The 22630-nt window shown below is 31.7% G+C and overlaps 1 protein-coding gene and 1 non-coding gene across 3 annotated transcripts in view; both read right to left on the bottom strand.

The window, feature by feature from the left end:
- The window catches only part of LOC124538869 (prion-like-(Q/N-rich) domain-bearing protein 25), a 43882-nt gene extending 24853 nt beyond the window's left edge, over positions 1-19029 (bottom strand). Inside the window, exon 1 of one of the 2 annotated variants that reach the window (XM_047116111.1) lies at positions 18846-19029. The gene's annotated coding sequence lies outside the window, so the exon portion shown is untranslated. Of the gene's footprint in view, positions 1-16096; positions 16135-18845 lie in introns of those variants that run through there. The other variant, XM_047116118.1, reaches the window with a different exon arrangement.
- On the bottom strand, positions 11184-11256 carry Trnar-ucu. The gene has a single exon. It is a non-coding gene; the product is annotated as a tRNA-Arg (tRNA).
- Positions 19030-22630: the final 3601 nt, after the last annotated feature.

Here is a 22630-nt window from a genome sequence, read left to right as displayed (position 1 = left end):
TGGTAATTGATTACTGTTTATTTATTATTTGAAAAAAATTGATGTGACATCTAATATAGGCCAGAGGTTAGAAAGCGTTCATCTTAACCAATGATTGTCGGTTCAAATTCAGGCACCACACAATTTTCATGTGCTTAATTTGTGGTAGATGAAAATCTGTTAACAACCCTCATTGGAGCAGCGCTTTGGTAAGTAAGGTGAAAACCCTCTCTTCAAAAGGAAGTGGAGGCTTTTGCACACCCGTGGGACGATAACAAACTCTTACTCTGACATATAATAGACATGCCTTTAAGTAATAACATTATTTTATGGCTGACCTGATGGTACATCATCATTCAAAGACAATTCGCTACAACTTATGAGATTTAAGATATTTACCACCTGTGCATGTGTATTTGTTTAGACATAAGTCAAATCGAAACAGCGACAAAGAGTAGTATTGTTTGACAGTAAAATAACTCTTAGCAGCTCTCACTCAGACGGAGCCACATTTTTTTAAGGTATAGGTTGGCGGACGAGCATATGGGCCACTTGATGGTAAGTGATCACCATCACCCATAGATAATGACGATGTAGGAAATATTAACTATTCCTTACATCGTCAATGTGCCACCAACCTTGGGAACTAAGATGTTACGCCCCTTGTGCCTGTAGCTACACTGGCTCACTCACCCTTCAAACCGGAGCACAACAATACTGAGTACTGTTATTTGGCGGTAGAATAACTGATGAGTGGGTGGTACCTACCCAGACGGGCTTTCACAAAGCCCTACCACCAACCCTAAGCCCTGACCAATCTACCAAATCTACCAACGGTACCTAATTATCTATATTAATATTTATTAATTAAAAAGGTAAAATTTGTTTGTTCGTATGTAGGGTGTAATCTCCAGAACTAATAGTTCAATGCTAAGAGAATTTCACTGCTAGGAAGCTAGTTAATTACTAAGTATAACATATATGTAAATTATATTACTAATAATTTTACACTGTTCTTATTTAAAAATATACATATTTGTATAAGTTTAATGTTTTATGAACAAATAGACAAACGAATAATTATATATGTATATAGTTTATATATAAAAGAAGATATAAAAGTACTTATAATTAACAAGTAATCATATTAACATCTTTATTCTTAGACAAATACGTGATTCTTGAAAGAATGTTTACTCGCGATAAGATAAAAATATTTTTTATCTGTGTAATAGTTTCGGAGATGCCACAGATAAGCTATGTACTAAAAAATAATTATATTTTACGGAAATACAATTTTTTATGAAAATAAGGTATTTCTCTAGTAGCTTTTCGTTACGTTATTTTTATAATTAAAAAAAAATTAAGACAATTGATATCAGACACTTTTTCCGCATAGGGGACGCCTTAGCCTTAGGAGTTTATTTTTTTATTTACAAGCTATTAGTAAATTAACCTTTCCTTTTTATACCAGGAATTAGATGACACTGGTCATTGCAACACGAGACGCATTGTTTTCCATGTATTTATAATAATGTATAGTACATTTTTTATACAGTATTTTTGACCTTTTCTTTTTTAATTAATCATCTTTTATCAGCCGACTTTTTAGGCAAGTAGGTTCTATATATCATCTGTTATGATGTATTAAAAATGAGACAGAATAAGTGAGGGACACCAAGACTCTTTAGAATTTAGATGATTTTTTCTTAGTTTTTTATATGCTTTAAAATTTACCAACAAACGAACATAATTATATCTCAAGCGAATGTTTAAACGAATGCGTGTACTAGTGGGCACCATAGTTAACAAACAAATAATGTACAGAGACATTTCATAGTGGTCTATATTATTAATATTATAAATGTGAAAGTAACTCTTTCTGTCTATGGTTCATTCACGAAGCAAATTTAAACTCCAAGAAAGGACATAGGCTAATATTATCAAGCCAAGCCGCGGGCGACTACTAGTAAAAAAATATATGATCACAACCCTACGTCTATACGGAACAAGATAGCCAATTTAAAACAATCCTCTTTGTTGATAGCAGCTGACCGTGACGCGGCGTATGGGTCCACAGACGCTAAAAATAAAAATCAATTTTCACCACAATCATCCCACCGTTCGCTTGTGTCCGACACGGCGAGAGATTTTATATGCGGTTAACTAGCATTTCCTTTATGTTTGCATAAACAAAAGAGTGTAATGAATGAACGGACTGGTGAATGAAATGAATGAGTAATACTAGTATTGCGTATGCCGTGTCAGGCAATACTTTTGGAGGGAATTAACCTCAATATTTCACTAGTTAGAGCAATTTTTACGCTGTAGACTTTCATATCATTCCATTTTCCAAATTCAAATATTCTCATAAATATTTCGCCTCAGAAAATTTTTTATTGCGCTTTTTTACACGAATTTGTTCTGTTGTTTATTTTTAGCACAATTGGAAACGTTTATAACGTATTACGCCACATTTCACGCACATTTTTTGAGCATTCGATATGACTCTTTTGTTGGACTGAGTTAATTAATATAAAGGAACTTATTTTTATTTGAACCGTAAACGTTGTGACCTCATACATTCCACAGAAATTCAAATTAAGAAAACGCGTAAAAGCAATATTGTTGGCAGAATAAAGGATAACATGACGGTCGCACTAAAAAAAGACATTACAAAAATCAAACGTTGGTTAACTTTCAGTTATGATATTTGAATGTAACAAAAAGCTGATGAATATTTATTTAACCTGATTACCGAGCTCGAACCAAACTTATGTATAAAAAGGATAGACTTACTACGGCTTAAATAACTTTGGATTGAGAACGCTTGTCAAATTTCGCGCCTTTTTCAACTGTCATATTTTTTTTTGACAGACGCCGTTTGATGACATATTTCTGTAACAAACCGCGTATACATACATATGTATATACCATAATAAATTAGGCTGTAACAAAAACGTTATCGATTAAAATTTGGCATACTGTTTACAAAAAGCCCTGATTACTGAAATTAACATACAGAGCAGTATTAACGAGACGCTATTACAACTCTAAAATAAACAACAAGTTACATTCATAAAAATAAAACATAATAGCACGTTGAGTAATAATTTTTTGTGACGCATTTTTTTTTAATTTGTCGTTACAAACACATGTAAACATTCAGACATTCCACACTTATCATCATATAATTAATGTCTATTGTTTTGTAAATTTATTTTTTTATTATTTATTATTATTTTTTGTAAATTTGTTATTAAGTCATGAATCAGTACAATAAAAAGGTCCTACAAAATCCTATAAAAGGTTCTTATGGCGCAAAATATTCAAGAAAGAAATTGTTTTTCCGCCCCCAATATTGGTATATGTACATTTTTTTTATTTTACAAAGTTTATATAGTATAACTATCGTATACCTAATTGTATATACATTTTACATTATTTTGTATGAATTTTTTAGGTATATAAAACAAAAACAAACCTGGAAGAGTTGGTTTAGAACCTCTATCTATAAAAATTACGACCTCCGTTTTCAAGGAGTGTGTACACTGGTTTTCATGGCCACGCCATTCCGAGGTCCCGGGTTCGATTCCCGGCCGAATCGATATAAAAAACAAATTAATTTTCTTTGTCGTCTTGGGTCTGGGTGTTTGTGGTACCGTCGTTACTTCTGATTTCCATAACACAAGTGCTTTAGCCACTTACATTGGGATCAGAATCAGTAATGTATGTGATGTTGTCCAATATTTATTTATTTATTATTTAGTTGTGTTTATATGATTGCATACACTCAGTGATTACATTCAGTGTGTTTCAGAAAAGGGTTGTGTCTAAGCACATACAGAAATGTGTTGCTACTAGTATTGCAGGTAGGTATTTATCAATCTTCCACAGACCAGGAGAAAGTTTCACGCGTATATGAGCAAATATGAGCATATGTGAGCATTAAAATGACGTCTTAAGTTTCATACGACTTCTCGGTATTGAGATCCTGTTCGCAGCTGCCAGCTGGTGGACGAGTTTTGCGTAAAACGCTTCGCCGGTAAAGCGCTTTGATTTCGATCAATTTGCACAGTTTCCCCTCTAAAAGTTATCATGCTTTCTAAATCTTCACGCTACGCGCTTTTGAGTGTAACTGCCGACGAAATTCGATATTCGCGTGAAGGCAACTCGGATTTTACATTAATTAGACGTGGATTATTTAATTACATTCTCTAATAATACTAAATAATGTAGGACATCTGAGTCGGATTTGTCGGAGCACTCAATGTGATTATTTATTATAAGCTATTGACAAACTCGTTGATGTATTAATGAAATTTACTGTGTTAGGTTAGTTAATAGAATTGAAGTTGCTTAATGACGTTAACTGAATTATAATATATTTAGCTTTACTAAAAGAATGACTAAAATTATTCCTAACATTTTTATTTTTGTATCTTGTCTGTAAGTGTTTGTTCGAGCTAATCTCTGGAACGGCTGGACCATATTCGACGTGATTTTCACTGGCAGATAGCTAATGTTATAAGAGAAGTAACTTAGACTACAGCAATAACTTTTTGTTAAATTCAAACGCGCACGACGGTAATCCGACGTATTCCCGTTAGGAGATGATAAGAGTGATTATTTGCAATAATATTAATCCCCATTTGTATAGTATAAAAGTACCATCATTTTTGAGTTAACAAGTTTTTTAGATTTTTTCAAATACTTATGTCAAAAATGCAACTTCAAAAAGTAATTAAAAAAAAGTATCAATTTAAATCTATTTGTCCTGATTTCCACTGACTGATGAGCTGAGATAGCCCAGTGGTTAGAACGCGTGCATCTTAACCGATGATTGCGGGTTCAAACCCAGGCAAGCACCACTATATTTATTTGCTTAATTTGTGTTTATAATACATCTCGTGCTCGGCGGTAAAGGAAAACATCGTGAGCAAACCTGCATGTGTCTAATTTCATCGAAATTCTGCCACATGTGCATTCCACCAACCCGCATTGGAACAGCGTGGTGGAATATGTTTCAAGCCCTCTCCTTAATGGAAGAGGAAGCCTTATCCCAGCAGTGGGAAATTTACAGGCTGTTACTTTACTACTTTACTTTTATTTTTGTCCTTCTGATTTATAAAAACGATTAAACATTGAATACTTGTCAATATTTAAATAATAATAATGACCCGTCAAACTATAATTATCGGTCCAAATTTAAAAATGTGAAACGATATCACCTAACGGGAAAACGTCGAATTCCCAACAACCCTGTTATATATGTACCTAAGTAGGCAACTATTCCAAACTTATTTAATCAAACAATAAACCGAGTTGTCCCACGTGAATATGTGAACACGTGTAGGTAAATAGGTCACGATTGTATAACCGGGAAAACACTAAGAACTTTCCATATGTGTTTTCACAAATTAATACTAAATATTGGACAACATCACATACTCTTATCCCAATGTAAGTATCTAAAGCACTTGTGCTATGGAAAATCAGAAGCAACGACGGTACCATAAACCAGACCTCAGACAACATAAAGAACGAATACAATTTTTTTTCATCGATTCCTATTCCAGGACCCATGAAAACGGTGTACACACTGTTCGAATATAGGTCGTATTTGCCCATCTTTGGGATATTTAATACAGAAATGAGATAAGCATCATATTTGTGTCATAATAAATAAATGTAAACATCTTTATTTTGTCGTACATCAATATTACTTTCTAAGACTTGTATACTTACAAGATTATTTCAGTTCACTGATATCACTCAATAATACCAGCTGTGTACCACCACCAACATTAAAAACCAAATACACAGTAGCAATTAAAGGAACGTGAAAATAAATTTGTGTTAAAACTGCCAATTGCTACACAACAGCCTTATCAACTGATCGAGTAAGTGCGAATTCATTCATTGATCACTTGTAATCAATCGTATTATCTGTTAAGAGATAACTTTGAATGTTTTAAACGATACGTGTGTGTTAAAAATAATATTGTACATCCAAACATATACATACATACATACATACAATTTTGTCATAGAAATGTATGACTCAAACATTAATATGAATAAATTTATTGGTGCTATGTATTACCTTATGTCGGATCAAGGAAGACTGTATGTTTTTTTTTTTATTTGGTATAGGTTGGCGGACGAGCATATGCCACCATGGTAAGTGGTCACAATCACCCATAGACAATCAAGCTGTAAGAAATATTAACTATTCCTTACATCGTCAATGCGCCATCAACCTTGGGAACTAAGATGGTATGTTCCTTGTGCCTGTAGTTACACTGGCTCACTCACCCTTCAAACCGGAACACAACAATACTGAGTACTGTTATTTAGCGGTAGTAGGTTTAATATGTTTTAGTTTCCAAATGTTTTTATGTAGACGTATAAAATTACTATTTGTAGAGTCAATTTGCCTGACCAGGAAAGAAAACTGTATAGGCACTTCTTGCTATAAATTAGTGATGTGCTTTCAACGTTGTTCATAATTCCAATCGATGCTAAAACTCGTACGATAACTGGCATCTACTTCTCTTAACAGCATAAAAAGAAGTCTTCACTCCGCTCGTATTTCACCTGTGTCCTTTCTCGGATTTCAAGCTTGCTTCAAAACAAATTTCATAATTCGATTCAGTGATTTGACCGTGAAAGAGAAACAGGCAACTTTCGCAGTTATTAGTATGGATTCTAAACATCTTGAGGTGAGTTGGGCCAGTGGTTAGAACGCGCGCATCTTAACCGATGATTGCGGGTTCAAATCCAGGCAAGCACCGCATTTACAGGCCGTTGATTTTGTTGTACAGATTAGGTACATTTATCTTTTTGGTTTTGATGGTTGAAACCTCTTTAAGGGACATTGCATAACAATCTTTGTATTGATATAAAAAGTTAAAGGTTTTGTATATTTGAAGGACCCAATCTCAGGAAGTACTAGTTTAATTCGAATATAATTAGCTGACCCGTTTATTTAGAAAGTTTATAAGCTATATAGCAACGCGTAAAGAGCGTCCATCAAATCATATGCAAGTACCTTCACATATTATTTTTAGGCAAACCAGCAAATTGGCCTCCGAAGCGCCATTACTGCCTTTAGAAATTAGCCCTGTAAGAAATATTAGCTATAAATTAAGTCGCCAACATTCACCTCCCTTTTCCTTCAAACCAAAACAAAATAATACTTTTTGCTGTTTGTGATGAAATAATATCTGATGAGTAACTAACCTAACGATCACCACTTTATAATGTCTTTAGGGTAATAGTAATAAGTAATAGACCCAAAAATATTCCACTGCTTATTAAAGTCATCATTGAAAAGCATATTCGGAATATAATCCAGAGCGCTGCTCCAATGCAATTTGGAATTCCTAAATTAAGTTCGCTTACGATGTTTTTCTTCACGCTAAACGCGACGTGATTAACAAACAAATTAATTATCTGTGAACTTAGTCGTGCTTGGCCGAATAAGAATCCATTATCTTCGGTTAAAATCTATGAGTTTGATATACGAAACCAACTTTTGCATAACGGGTACTATAGTTATTTTTATATTTTTGATATGTTTCACAACATAGTATAAAACAAAGTCGCTCTCTCTGTCCCTATATCCTTTGTACGCTTAAATCTTTAAAACTACACAACGGATCTTGATGCGGTTTTTTTATAATAGTTAAACTGATTCGAGAGGAAGGTTTTTGTAAATAATACATGGACAATATAGCTATAAATCACTGATAATTTAAGAAGTTTCTAATATGATGTCGTCAATAAACAAATACTGGAGGACATTTAGTATCAGTATTGGACCCGTGCGAAGCCGGGGCGGTTCGCTAGTAAAATATAAAACAGTTTTATATGTAAGTAAAAAGGGTAGATTATGTCTCAAACACAGGTAATGGACACTGGATAGGATGCGCGTGAGCACGTAACGGAACCGGCTGCACTGACCTTGAACGCACGTTCTAGAATTTGTTACCATTTCATTTGTGTCACATAGATGTTATAGAATACTTTAGATATGCTTCGAATTTTGACGACAGTATAAGGTTTTTAATCTGAGAAAAAATAATGAACAATTCTTAAAATAAATTTTGCAACTACAATGAGTATCATATCAATTATGACGTCATAGCCTGACTCATGAATCACACTAGGAATTTGTCATGTGTCAATATTGGTTAAGGAATTTAGGTTCGAATTAGTAACATACAAACAAACAATAATAAAAGAAAATTATTATTAGATGCAACGTACTTAAAATTTCTTATTAAAACTTTGGTCCACTAGGCACTAATTCGTCCTGCCTTTGCTACGTTACACAGACAAATCAAAGAAAGTTAATTTAAAAAGTGTAATTGAATTTTAAAAATAGAATGTTTTCTATTTGTCAGTCACACTTCACAGTCTTGGAGGTCGAATCAATAATACAAGTACGACCTTAGGATATAACAGGCAATACAAAGTGTTTGCACGTACAGCAAACGTCTGTTGAGCAATAGTACACTCAAGGAGAAAATATTCAAATGACGATTTTTGTTTTGTCATATTATTTACGTCATCGGTATTTTTAATAAAGCAAGAAGGTTTTAATGCTCGGCATTAAAATTGTTTCCTTTGTCTCGGTCGATCATTATTAAATACCGTTTCATTTGTAATGCCGGTTATTTCCATGTTAGTTTCGTTGGATTTGTCATTTTGAAAGAAGAAAGCATTCATGCAAAAATTATATATTTAGAGATAATGCGAAATACATTACCCTTTATTATATGAATAATATAAAAGTTTCGCTTCAATTACACAGTATTGATACGATAAAACCATGTTTAGTTTAATTGTTTTTATATAAAAACCAGTTAATTAGTTGAGCGAGTTAATTCTAGAAGAAAAAATATTTTACTATTATTTTTAAGGGCATTGTTTACAAGCAAATTGCAAATAGGACGCCTGATGGACCACCATCCTCGCTCGTAGTCATTGAAAAACCAAAACAAAAAAAAGTAAAAATATATAATAAAATATTCATTTACTTATTTTAAAGTTGATGAATGAAACCATGAGCTATGGATATCGACAGATTGTTTTATGTTTTACTTTTATCGTTGATTCAAGATAACATATTTACGAACAGGCCTTGAACAATAACAATGGAAAAAAATTGTTTGTTAAATCTATTTATAAACCGTAAGTATACAATATTTATAACAACGTTTACTTATTACGGAAAGAACATTACAACAATTTTTTTATTATACTTTTTCAAGTGTAATTAGAAAAAAAAACAATCTACAATTCAAATAACTATATAAACAGATCTTTGTAATATTATTAATTTTAACATTATATAAAGCCTCTTTGTTAGTATATAATAAATGAAACACGCAAAGGGAAATTGTCATATTTATAGATAAATTGTCTATACTTGTGGCAATCTACACGAAAGAAATAGAAAAAGAAATAGCAATATAGTATTATATTGAAAGTATTTAAATTTTACAAATAGTGTCAGGACTGGTAGCAAGAATGCTGGCATCGTTTTCTGTCCTAATACCAATTCTCTGGACGAGAAATTATGGAGTCTACACGTAAAATAAGAATTACGTCATTAATAACATGACGTCACTATCGAAGTACTCGAGTAAGTGTTATTTTGTGTGTTCTATTAGAAGGCTTATTTGTAGAATCAATTTTCAAAACGACTCAACTTTTCAATAACTCAAATTTACATTGTCCAATTATCAAATGAATAAACACAAAAGTATACTTTTATACAAATTTGGACAAAACACGAATATGTATGTGCCGTATTTGTTTTTATTGACGTGTAAACAAACATTTTGGAGGGTTGCGAACATTTTGTATTTGCTTAATTTTTCCTTATTATGTCAATAAAGTATGTATTGAGCATTGGGGTAAAATCGACAATGAGGTAAGGAATAAAATAAATAAAAAAGTCATTAATAAGTCAGTTCGATATATACGATATATATCGAACTGACTTATTAATGACTTTTTTATTTATTTTATTCATCTGGCAATACAAGCTCACAAAACTGCTACAATTGCCTGGACAACGAAAAAAAAATTGGTCTAATCAGACAGAAATGCGATCGGTACTATATAACATCTTAAGAAAATAGGTCCTATATAAAACGAACGGCAAATTAAGTTTGTATTGATAAATGATGTATTTAAATTAGAAAAATGCTACGGAGTTGGTTTCACATACAAAACATTAATGGCTGTGTAATTCACATTAGCCGATAATGTTGATTTGAATTATTTAGAGTCTGTCTGATAGAGATTGTTTATATATTCATGTGTATTTTAATGTTTTAATTGCATATAGTTATTGTTATATTTTGATTCCTTATTGCTATGGAGTTGTTTAGTGAAGTTTTCATTGTATTATTATTGTGATTTGTTTTCATTTTATGCAACATATATGGGAACACTTTCAAATATTGTAATAGCAGTATTGCAAGACGAAAAAAATGTAGCATCAATATTCATGAATATAACATTATCTATATAAGAAATAGTTGCATGTTATGAAATGTAGTTCAATAAATATTGTCTGATGAAAAACACGTTAATACTCTTAAGCCCTTTTGCATATAATGGTGTAAAAAACAAAAGAGCTCGTAACCATTACCCACTGACCCTATTAAATAGTATTTTATCCCGTTTCTTATAAAATGTAATTCAACGTTACAGAAAGCAGACATACCGACGTTTTTATAGCACTAATAAGATGTATGAACTTATTGACCGACTGACCGAGAGACGCCATGTCGATAAACAAGACGGCCATGTTGGATACGATGGTGTTCGAATTTCGAATCAATGTCAAGATTCAAGAGTTTGCCGCGTAGCCAGGACAACAATTTAATATGTTATTGGTATTCGATTAATGTATCGGCGGTATGAAACCTGTTTGGAGCGGTTTTTTTTATATATTGATAGTTGAAATGCCTTTAAAATGTTATTGCGACGAAATACACATAATTGTAATGCGCAATCTAAAAAAATTATATGGATGAATTTCGTTACCAAGTTAGTAAAATAATTGTATAAAATGCAAATGTAAAAATAAAATTTGCTTCGTTGTTAAAATTTATAATACTAAAAAATAAATAAAACTTAATTTTAATAATGAAAATAAAAAATAAAAAGATTTTATGAGACATCCCTGGTGGGGATCGAACCCACGACCTTTGGATTAGAAGTCCAACGCGCTATCCTCTGCGCCACAGGGACCGTGAGAGACACATCGAAAATGCTATTCACATGTTATATATACTTGAATAACAGTTTAATTATTTATATATCATTAATAATTACATTTTCGATATCTAAAGTACACTGTATATGTAACTAGGTATTATAACTTCCTCGGTTTTCTTGTTTTCACACTTTTTTTTGTTCATAGTGAATATTGGATGTATATTTCAATATCAAAGAAAACAATTTTGAAAATAGAACATTCCACACCATTCGATAGTGTCATAAATAAGGATTTCATATGCATATATCACTCGTAACTTGATCGAAGTCAAGTTCAATTTTTTTCCACTACTGCAACGCCCAGCTGAGATGGCCCAGTGGTTAGAACGCGTGCATCCTAACCGTTGATTGCGGGTTCAAACCCAGGCAAGCATCACTATATAGTGTACACACATATGTGTTTAATTTGTGTTTATAATTCATCTCGTGCGGTGAAGGAACACATGTACATTCCACCAACCCGCATTGGAACATCGTGGTGGAATACGTTCCAAACCTTCTCCTTAATGAGAGAGGAGGCCTTATCCCAGCAGTGGGAAATTTACAGGCTGTTACTTTACTTTTTTTTTACTTTACTGCCCCGCCTCGAATTTGTCATTGAAAACATTACGTTCTGATATAAAATTTCTAACACTCCTTCGTGTTCAAACTCCACTAAAATACAATATGTCTTTTGTTTTGTTTTTAAGAACTCGTTCTGTTGAACTAATATTGCAGACCTTGATCCAAATAACTGAAATGAAACGACACGCTTGCCACAAACACGCGCAGGACTAAAGGTGGCATTTTAAGGGTGCGGATAAAAAGAGTGAAATTAGCCACCATTCAAGCTCTTTATTATTTACCTGTTTAATGTAAAAATAAATAACCTATTAATACTATACTATTATTAATAAGGTTGTAGGCCTTTTTGTTTTTTAATATCGTAATAAAGTATATTTTATTTTTTTATAATTTATCGCACGAGCTACATAGAATTGTTTTGCATAGAATATATGTTTGTTCGAAAACATTTGAACAAACACGACATTTGAAAGAATATTTAGGTCATATTTTCATAAACCAAAAATATGTTTGACATTTAAGTATTGCATGTATCTAAAGTAAATTTTAATTACAATACAATTATATCGAATGTAATATGTTATGGTCAGAAATGTACACAAGATTTAGAAAAAAGGTAGAACATAATAAAACCTCTTTTCGCATTTGTTATAAATATAACACAATTTGACCTGTATGATATGTATCTTTAGATTGCGAAAATTAGCTTGCGACATGTTCAATACCGAATTAGATTTTTTTATAATAAACAAAAAAAAATTTGTTAATCATTTGAAAAAAGAACTACTAAATACACGCTTGCATTCCATTTAAAACTTTATATAACAGTAAAAACTGACGTGATTTTATTTAGTTTTTTTTTTTTTAAATAAATTTGTAAGCCAAAGACGCATCCTTTTTATACTACAAAAACTTGTAATACCACTACTGTATGGAACTATTCTTTATTCATTTGTCAATGTTATCGGTAAGCTATAAGAATTAATTATTTTTTCTTTTGTCGAAAGTAGCATTCCAGACGATATGATAATTTGAAATTCCTCGACTATCTATTGCTTTATTCAAGACATAAGAAAAAAAAACAACATTTGAATGGGTCTCAAAGATATGCTAGAAACAGGTTCTTTGTCTGCGTTCTGCAAATTCTTACAAAGGCTGAAGACGTACAGGCTTTGAGCTAATAGAAAGAGAACAAAATCTATGGTACGCAGACAAGACAATTTTCATAGACAATTTTATTAGATATTTTATTTCTATTCTGGCAATTTATTAATAAATCAAATGACATTATATAAATATCATTGATAACTTTAGCACTCTGGAATAGTGTAGCTTTGTAATAGTGAAAAGTAAATTATAATTGGATCATTAGTTCTGGACCCTTACCTACAAACAAACAAATTTTACCTCTTTGTCACATTAGTATGGTAGTAAGATCATACCGTTTTATTAGACAGCATACCGTATGAAGTTCCAGTCGGGAGTTTATTAGATTAAAAAAAAATTAAAAACAATTTAGGTACTGAATTGACTATACCTCGTTATATAGGGAAACAGAAAAAGTAACTCAACAGACGTGGATATATAAATATGCCGATATGTTTAACCAATACTTCTGTAAAAATGTATCTAGACATTTTGTGTACATAAATAAATTTCAGGACTAACCATTGAACTTGGCACCCATTTAGATCCCACTCTTTTGTGGTTGAAAGTCAACAATCAAGGCCTATATTAATATATTGAACTTGGCTCTCATTACATATATTCATATCATTTATGTTTTTGATGGGATATATTTATATTGAGACTTTCAAATATTCGTTTTGACAAATACTTAGTATCGGTATGGTCAATGCCATAAGTTTGAAGTTCAACTAAGTTAAATAAAAAGGTTTAATTTATTCCTTTTCAATTATTTTTTTCTCGCTGTATTTTCGCTTAAAATTAATAATGATTGAATTAGATACAGCTATTCTGTAACAAACAAGCTTCCGTGTCGATCGTGAAATAATCGAAAGTAAAATTAAATGACTGCAAAAACTAATTATATTATTAATAATCAATATGAGCACCAACATAAAAACGATAATAAATCAACGTAAGTCTGTTTTTAACGTATTAACCAGATCTAACAGAATAACAGGTAACGTTATTTTTTAATGTCTTAATTTTACTCGTATGTTAGAAGTCATTTTATTTTAATATGTAGATTTGAAATTTAATTATTTTAGCTGAAATCCACTTCGTAAAATTATTTTTAATTTATTTATATTATCAATTAGTCTTAAACTTGGGTTACCTTTTCGTTGACGTTGTGACACCTTAACTTTTAATACTGTTGCCCTATTCTGTGCCATAGTTATTAAAAAATAAAAAAACTTGTGTTCTTATTTCAAAATTAAGAATTCGATTTTTATCTTATAAATTAAAAATAAGTACATACACTACATTTACTTTAGTAATTACACTCAAGTTGACGAAAATTTAATTCACCGAAATAAAAGCGACGGACCCCGCGTGTGGGCCCTGATGCATTTTTTTGTACAAATATGGCGTTCTGCGAAGTTCAAGGATACGAAAGATCCAGTCACTTGTTTACTGAGCGGAACTTTGCGGTTAATAATTCGTTTAAATTTATCATAAAAAAGTAGGTAAATTAAACGTAAAGTACTGTTTTAACATGTGCAGTGTGTACTGATTACTGCTTACGGCTTATTCTGAGATTAATTCGCTTGTATGCTCTAAAAACATGGAAAAATATAATACTTACAATAGTGTGACCTTTTTAAAGTCAGTAGTTTTTGTTTACAAATAAACTACGACGAATACGTTGGTAATCGGAGTATTTATTGTAAATTGCGATTCAAATTTAAGCTTCCTGTATTTTTTTCAGACTTCAATTTAGTGTTTAAATAAGAATTATGCTATGCAAGGAGTCTCGTTAAATATTACACGTAGCTATGCACAGTCAGAGTAAGAAAACCTTCGTTAGTTTTGAAATTGATTACTTTATCAAGCATTAAACTCTTAGTACCTTTTGAATCTAAACATCAAATAATTGCAACGCAATATGTCACTCTCGATCGGTAGAGCAGATTATCGCTCATAATGAGCACACGAAAATAGATCTTAAGGTGACGAACTTTTTCCTACCCCGACTGTACATATGGTGCTATTTTATAAGAACTGTTCTCGCAACTGACTCGTGTAACGTTGAAACCGCAATGATAACCTATTTTACTGCCTGTATCCTTTAAATGTTATAATAATTATATTGTACTAGTTATCACCCGTGTTGTTTTAAAGGATGCTTATATGTTAGGCAAAAAGTAGGCTATGTCCTTTCTTAGAGTTCAAGTTTTCTTCATCATAGAGATCTGGCGCTCATCAGACAGACAAACAGAGTTACTTTGATATTTATAATAATAATACAGATTATAAATGTCGTATAGCACCTTTCTGACATTTCACCATTGAGTTCTGCGGGGAGTTTCGAGATTATAATAATAGTTCCACTTGGCGTAGTGTAGTGAAATTTAAAGATTTGTGTGACCAAAACTTGTGCTTCAAACAATGCAATCTCATAGAATAGCTGTATTTGCTTTCCTTATAGAATTATTTCTTTGATGCATACAATATAAAATACCTAGTACCTACACATGCTGCCGGTAATTACCAAATGGTTGGCATAAATTAGATTAAGTCTTTTCTTTTGCCAATTACAATGACTGATTTCTACTAATATTTAGTACACAAACAAAGCAATCATACTCTGTATTTCAAAGGGTACAGTTTACATTATACGCAAAACAAACCTATTACAAATAACAATATGGATGTTTTTTAATTTGTCCATAAAATTAAAACAGTTTTCACTGCGTTTATAATCGTGATATATCAATGATATTCTAATAAACAGATATGTTATATCCATACTAAACAACAGAAAAAGTGTGCCGCGCCGGGGCCGCCGTTTATTTTAGTTTATTTTTACATTTCGTCAAAAGTAAAAAGGATAGCTTGATAAAAACAATAAGTAAAAGGTATAACTAGATGTTTTAATTACGCAAAACGTATTACTACGTAATTATGATGTATTGTAATGTATTACTACGTAAAACAACTAAAGACAAACGTCTCAATTAGGACGTTTTCTAGTCTTCACTTTTTGCGCGTTAATAACATATCTGTTTACTACAACATCATTGTGATATATAAATAAAAGTGTCAACTAGTAAATACATACGATAAAACCGGGTCGTACAAAGCCTCGATTACCTTCGAACAGTAAATAACATATATAACATTAACAGTGATTTAATAATGTTGAATCCAAGAAAATCTAATTTATAGTTGTGGTGTTTGTTTAAAGCGAGCAAGCCGAGTTCAAGGATATAGGAAACCGGTCAAGTGCGAGACCGTGGCGACTTTGCGAACTACCTCGGTATCTCGACCGTAATAAACCACTTATATGTATAAAAATAAACTAGATAATAGCTTTGTGATGTAATTAAATAACTAGAACAACATAACCGTCAATGATATTTAGATCAATCGCTATATGGCAATATGGCGGATTACGTTTGCCATATTGTTTATTCTGGTTCCGCCATATTGTATTGTATATACAGTTTATTAACATAAGAATTAACAACATTAAATGCTTAAATATATATATACAAATATGAACTAAAACTAGTTACTGTATAAATCTTGACCGCGTGGAATGGTGGCAAGAATGCTAACAGCATTTCCCCGTTGAATCGCAATTGTAAATTGAACAATTAAAGTATGATCCTACAAGACAATCTCGTAATGAGTAAAAAGAATAAAAAGGATTATTGTGAACTTTAAAAGATACTTAAAAACAAGTTAACAATTAAATATTTCTTAAAAAATATAGTACGTTACCCGCAAAAAAGTTTGTAAGGTAGAAGTTTCATTAAAGTTACTTAGTGCAGCTGCAATATATTGTAAAACACTCATTGGATGTCGCCCGCGGTTTCGTTCAAGTTTTAAGAATTGGTTATCAGATGTAAGATATTTAAAAAAAAAACAATGTTTTCCTTGAGTATACCGATAGAGTTAGTTACTTTACTCGGTACAGACAGAGTTTCTATAAAATTTTTAGTAATTGTAACGGACGTTAATACTTACATAGAAAATTATCTCAATCTTTTAAACATATAACAAAATGTGAGTGTCTGTTTCTAATATTAAAATAACTGCTTTTGACAAAATGCATACGTTTTTACAATTTTTGTCTGTTCATCTGTCTTTCCGTTTGTTGGAAATAGCTACTCTTTGGAATGGCTGGACCCATGTCAGGACTTTCACTGGCAGATAGCAGAGGTGATAAGGAGTAACATAGGCTACAACAATAGCTTTTTTATTAAAGTCAAATGCGCTCAAAGTCGCGGGCACATGTAGTCTAATATAAGCATCACTGTCAAAAGTTATCCTGATTGCTCATGTAATTATATTAGTACCATTTTTCAAAACGCGCTACATCTTGTGGATATGTTTATGTATGTAGGTATAAGTGTTGGTGGAATATGTTCGAAACCTTCTCCTCAAAAGGAGAGGAGGCCAGTGGGAAATTTACAGGCTGTTGTTGTTGTTATTGTTGTTTATATATATTTAGTAGTTTATACAGTTAGACGTTTCGTGCTTTATATACTTCATAGATGTATATATTAATATGTCATGTTGTGATTATGCGACGATTTGAGGTTGTCTCATAAATCTTAACTTCATTTAATTGTAAAATGAATTATAATTAATATATATTTTGTTATTGTTACATTTATCATAATGTTCTCATGTAAGTGAATTTGTCTTTTTTGAGAATTAATCAAAATGACGATTTAAAAGTGCTTGTAAAAGCCTACTTGAATAAAGTTTATTTTGATTTGATTTGATTTGAATCGCTTAAGTGGTACGTCACTCCTTATTAGTAAGTTCTGAGTGAACGCTGGCGGAAAATCACATAAAAGTATAAATAAAACGCACTCTACATTATAATTTATATAAAGTAGTCGCCCATGGTTTCGCTACTCTTTAGGTTTAGGTTGTCATGTGTTCGGCAAAAAAGTAGCCTCTGTCCTTTTTTTTTAAATATTGGACAACATCACATACATTACTCTGATACCAATGTAAGTAGCTAAAGCACTTGTGTTATGTAAAATCAGAAGTAACGAAGTACAACAAACACCCAGACCCAAGAGAACATAGAAAACTGATGAATTTTCTGAATTGACCCGGCCGGGGATCGAACCCGGGACCTCAGAGTGGCGAACCCATGAAAACCGGTGTACACACTACTCAACCATGGAGGTCGTCGTCGTCCTTTCTGGGAATTTAAATTGGCTTTATACCAAATTTCAGCAAAATCGGTTTATTGGTTTGTTCGTCAGACAGACAGACATACAGAGTAACTATCAAATTTATAATATTAGTAAAGATATATAAATATAATATCAAGATAAACAAATAATTCTTTTGACAAAAAACATTTCTTTCTTTTCTAAAATTCGTTTTTATTGCATGTTCTGTGCTATAATTTTAAAGGCCATGGTTATTCTCGAGTCATATTGTTATTAATTAAATAAAATACCTACTTCACACCGAGGTTTTGTCCTCACTTTTCACTTAATGAACATAAAAGGCTTTTTTTACACTCACACTATATAATTAGTCATAAGAATTGTATACTTAATCAATTAATATATTAGTTGTAATGTCACTTTTATAGTATATATTTTGATATTCTTGTTTTTCTAAATCGTAATAGTTTTTCCATTGATTAATAATATTAAAAAACTATTGCAAAATACTTACAATTATTCATATATGGAATATTATATTATATGTACAATATTAAGTAACTTGTAACAATATAAAAGCTGACGATAACATCATTAAAAAATTCGAAACGCAATTTATATCAGCGAATACTACATCCATAATATTTAAAATTGATTTTAAAAACTTACCATAATTTTTAAAAGCCAAAAAGAAGAAAACACAACCACCAACTAATAGTTTATAGTCTGTTGTATCCCGTGTATACTTTATTTGATTACAAATCGCGTTACCATAGCAACGGATAACGTCAGTCGGTTAACGCATGCGCACTGCGGGCCGAACGCGGTCACACTGCCGGTTTTCGCGCCATCGCCAGCTAACCGGCACAAACTTAACTTCTATTGTACAAGAACGATATAGACGAAAGAGATCCAACGCGCGTACAGGAATTAAAATTAAATAATATTTAAATTTTAAACCAAATGGCGTCGACGGTCGAATGATGATTTTTAAATTAATCTGCCCCGGTTTCGCACTGCAATACTATCAGTATTACTACACTATTTTTATAGTACTACAGAATCTGTTTATTAACGACATGACATTACAAACTTCTAAAATTATCAGTGTTTCTTTACTATATTGTTCGTGTATTATACACAAAAACCCTCCTCTCGAATCACTCTATCTATTAAAAAAACCACATCAAAATCCGTCGCATAGTTTTACAGATTTAAGCATACATAGGGATATAGGGACAGAGAAAGCGACTTTGTTTTATACAGCGGCTAAAAATACAATTACTTTTTTAATTAGAAATAAAATTTTGTGTATCATAAATTTCAAAGTTGTATAAATAAAGTCATTGCTATTTGTCCCCAAAAAAAAGTAATAAAGTTTCTGGTCGACCATCAAACTACCTATTCCTAAGAATTCGTAGGCGATTCTGTTTAATAATAGACGAGTCAGGTCGATCTGCTGAATAAATGATTTTTACCTGCTTTCAAAACGAATTGCTTTTCTCTTTTTTAGGCAAAATTTATAGATCCCAATAATAATAAAATTCATATGACATGTTCGTATATTCAAATGGATATTTATGTATTTGTATGTCATTAATATTTTTGAACCCTGTTTGTATAATCATCATGAAATTTAGATTTTTTTAATGGCATAATCCGACTGACCTTACGTCAGATTGGGCACAGATTGTTACTCTTCTTACCCGGGCAGATCCTCACCGGTAGCACCAGCTACCTCATAGGGCTAGCTATCAGTAAATCAATGGTTGCCCACTGAGGTTTTTTTTATTTTCCATTATGTTTTAATTTTTTCTTTTTTTTATGTATTTTTTAAACCATAGATTATCATCTTGTTTTTGCATAAAGCTGTCCATTTGATCGTGCGCATCAAATGACGTTCCTTCCGCGGTTATTCCGGAAAGGTATTTCGTTTTACAGCTTAGAAGGCTTCTTAACTTAAAGCTAGACAGTATTAATGGTGAACGATCAAAAAATTATCGAGATGAACTTTGATGAGCAAATACCGCTATTTAAATATAACAACTAAATTAATTATATTATTTAAGATAGGAATTAAATTTTTGACCTGTAGAACCTAATATAATTAAGAAAACAGACACATTTATTTTTAGTAAGTTTTTAGTTTTCTGTTTAAGAGTTGTTAAGTTTGATTCTGATCTAATAGAAATGCCTGCAAAAGCATAGTAGTGTTAGTTAAAATATTCTGATGATTTAAAAATAAACTTACAGAAATATATCTTCTGTCTTAATGTAAAGGGCATAAACTCATTATAAAAACATATATAAACTGCATAGTGCTGCAGTTTTCCATCTTAACTGTTGAAAAAAAATTGTATAATTTCCATGGAACAAATATCTATGTTTAATTCATTTTATAACAAAAGTTCATCATAGAAGTCAATCCACTAGCTCTCTACCCTTATTCGACGATAAGGTGCGGTTTTTTTTGGTTTCAATAAAAATAGGACCACCCTGAGATATAACCGGTCGGATAAAAAGAGAACTGTTAAAATGGGTTTACAATTAACAAGATATATAAGTATAACAATATATACGGAAAAAAAATATCACACCGAATTTATATTCCTTTTTTGTGAATTAGGGTTTTCTACTACAAATAATTGTATTTATATTTTTTAATTCATACATATTAAAAACTTTTTAAATGTTGTTGTACTACGTTTAAATTATGCGTCATTAAATAGTATTACTATGTGCGCATAATATGTGCACAGGGTACACTTGAAAGTCACTGTTTACATGGTGAGAGTATCTCCGCCGGTCTGGGTACTCTAATTGATCAGATATTCTACCGCTAAAAAGCAGTATTCAGCATTGTTTTGTTACGGTTTGAATGGTGAGTGAGCCAGTGTAACTACAGGCACAAGGGACATAACATCAGTTCCCAAAGTTAGATGCGATGTTAAGGATGGTTAATATTTCATACAGCGCCGTTGTTTATTTACAATGTCATTCAAGACATTTTCTACCTCGCACAACCAGCCTGTGGAACCAGCTTTCGCCGGCGATTTTTCCGAACCGATACGATTTGGGAATCTTCAAGAAAAAAGCGTACTCCTTCCTGCAAGCGCCCCGGTATTGCAGATAACCATGGGCGGTGGTGATCACTTTCCATCAGGTGAGCCTCCTGCTCGTTTGCCCCCTATAATATAAAAATAAAAAAGTTATATTATATTATAGGCTTATTAGCGTTGTTAAGCATGGTTAATATTTCTTACAGCACCATTGTCTATGGGTGGTAGTGATCACTTACTATCAGGCTCATTTGCTCGTCCATCTACTTAAAAAATATGTATAGACAGGTTTACAATTTTGTTATTTCTGTAGCTGTCTCTGTCTAACATAATATATAGTTCAAGATATCTATTTTATAATTATATAGTTTAAGATAATTTCCATAAAAAATAATGGATGTACTCAATGATACCGTGTACACTATAATACAACATACTTAATCTTAACTTACTTTAAACGAATTAAACTGTAGGGCCCTCCACAGACTATAGACTTCCGATCAACAGATCACTTCGTTCGACGATATCCTATATACAGATCAGACACTAGGTACTGACAGGTACCATATGGTCTACAGTCAATTAAGCTATATTCCAAAGGCTTCAAGTTATCGCGTAGTATACGAGCCACTTAGCAGTGTAAAAGATACTTTCTTCTTCTAACACAAACTAAATTATATAAAAAAGCAATTCTTTAAAATAAACAGTCGACCATCCATAGTGTCATCCTATAAATTATTCTGTTTAACATATCGATAAATAATTATCGAAGACGTATAGATTCCAACTATTATAATAGATACTTTTTCGCTTGACCTCTATGAACAAATATAGAAAAAAAAAATTTTTTGAATTTGGATTTTATTTATTGTCATTCCATTTGGAAGAATGGTTTTGTAAACTGGTCTTTTTGAAAGTTATTTATGTTCTCAATTGCTTGAAGTTATGTTTTCAATTGATTGTCTGCGGGAGCCCTTGAGATGAAACTACTAGTTCAACTGGTCCGCCTCGGATGTGGCCTTGAGAACACTATGACGGACATAGTATTCTCAAGGCAACGAGTCTGACGCTCTACATAATAACATAGTAAATAACATATAATAACGTTTTGATATACATTACATACATATTATTACAAGATATAATTAAAAAATCATAATGTATTAAATTATATCAATTAACTATATAAACGATTGACTATATTATGATATTTTTACCGATCGCTCTTTAGCTTTATTAAAAATTGTTTTAAAAAAAATCAATAGATTAAATATCTCAACAAACAATAAATAAATATAATAAGCGAATTGGTACAAACATTGAACACATATCGTTTCTACGTGATGGAAAATGTAAATCTTATATAATTTTTGTTTGTCATTTAATTTTGTAGAC

The sequence above is a fragment of the Vanessa cardui genome, chromosome 2, assembly GCF_905220365.1.
Source record: "Vanessa cardui chromosome 2, ilVanCard2.1, whole genome shotgun sequence".
Classification (NCBI taxonomy): domain Eukaryota; kingdom Metazoa; phylum Arthropoda; class Insecta; order Lepidoptera; family Nymphalidae; genus Vanessa; species Vanessa cardui.
Note: the sequence above shows the minus strand (reverse complement) of the source record. Positions and strands in the feature narration are given on the sequence as shown.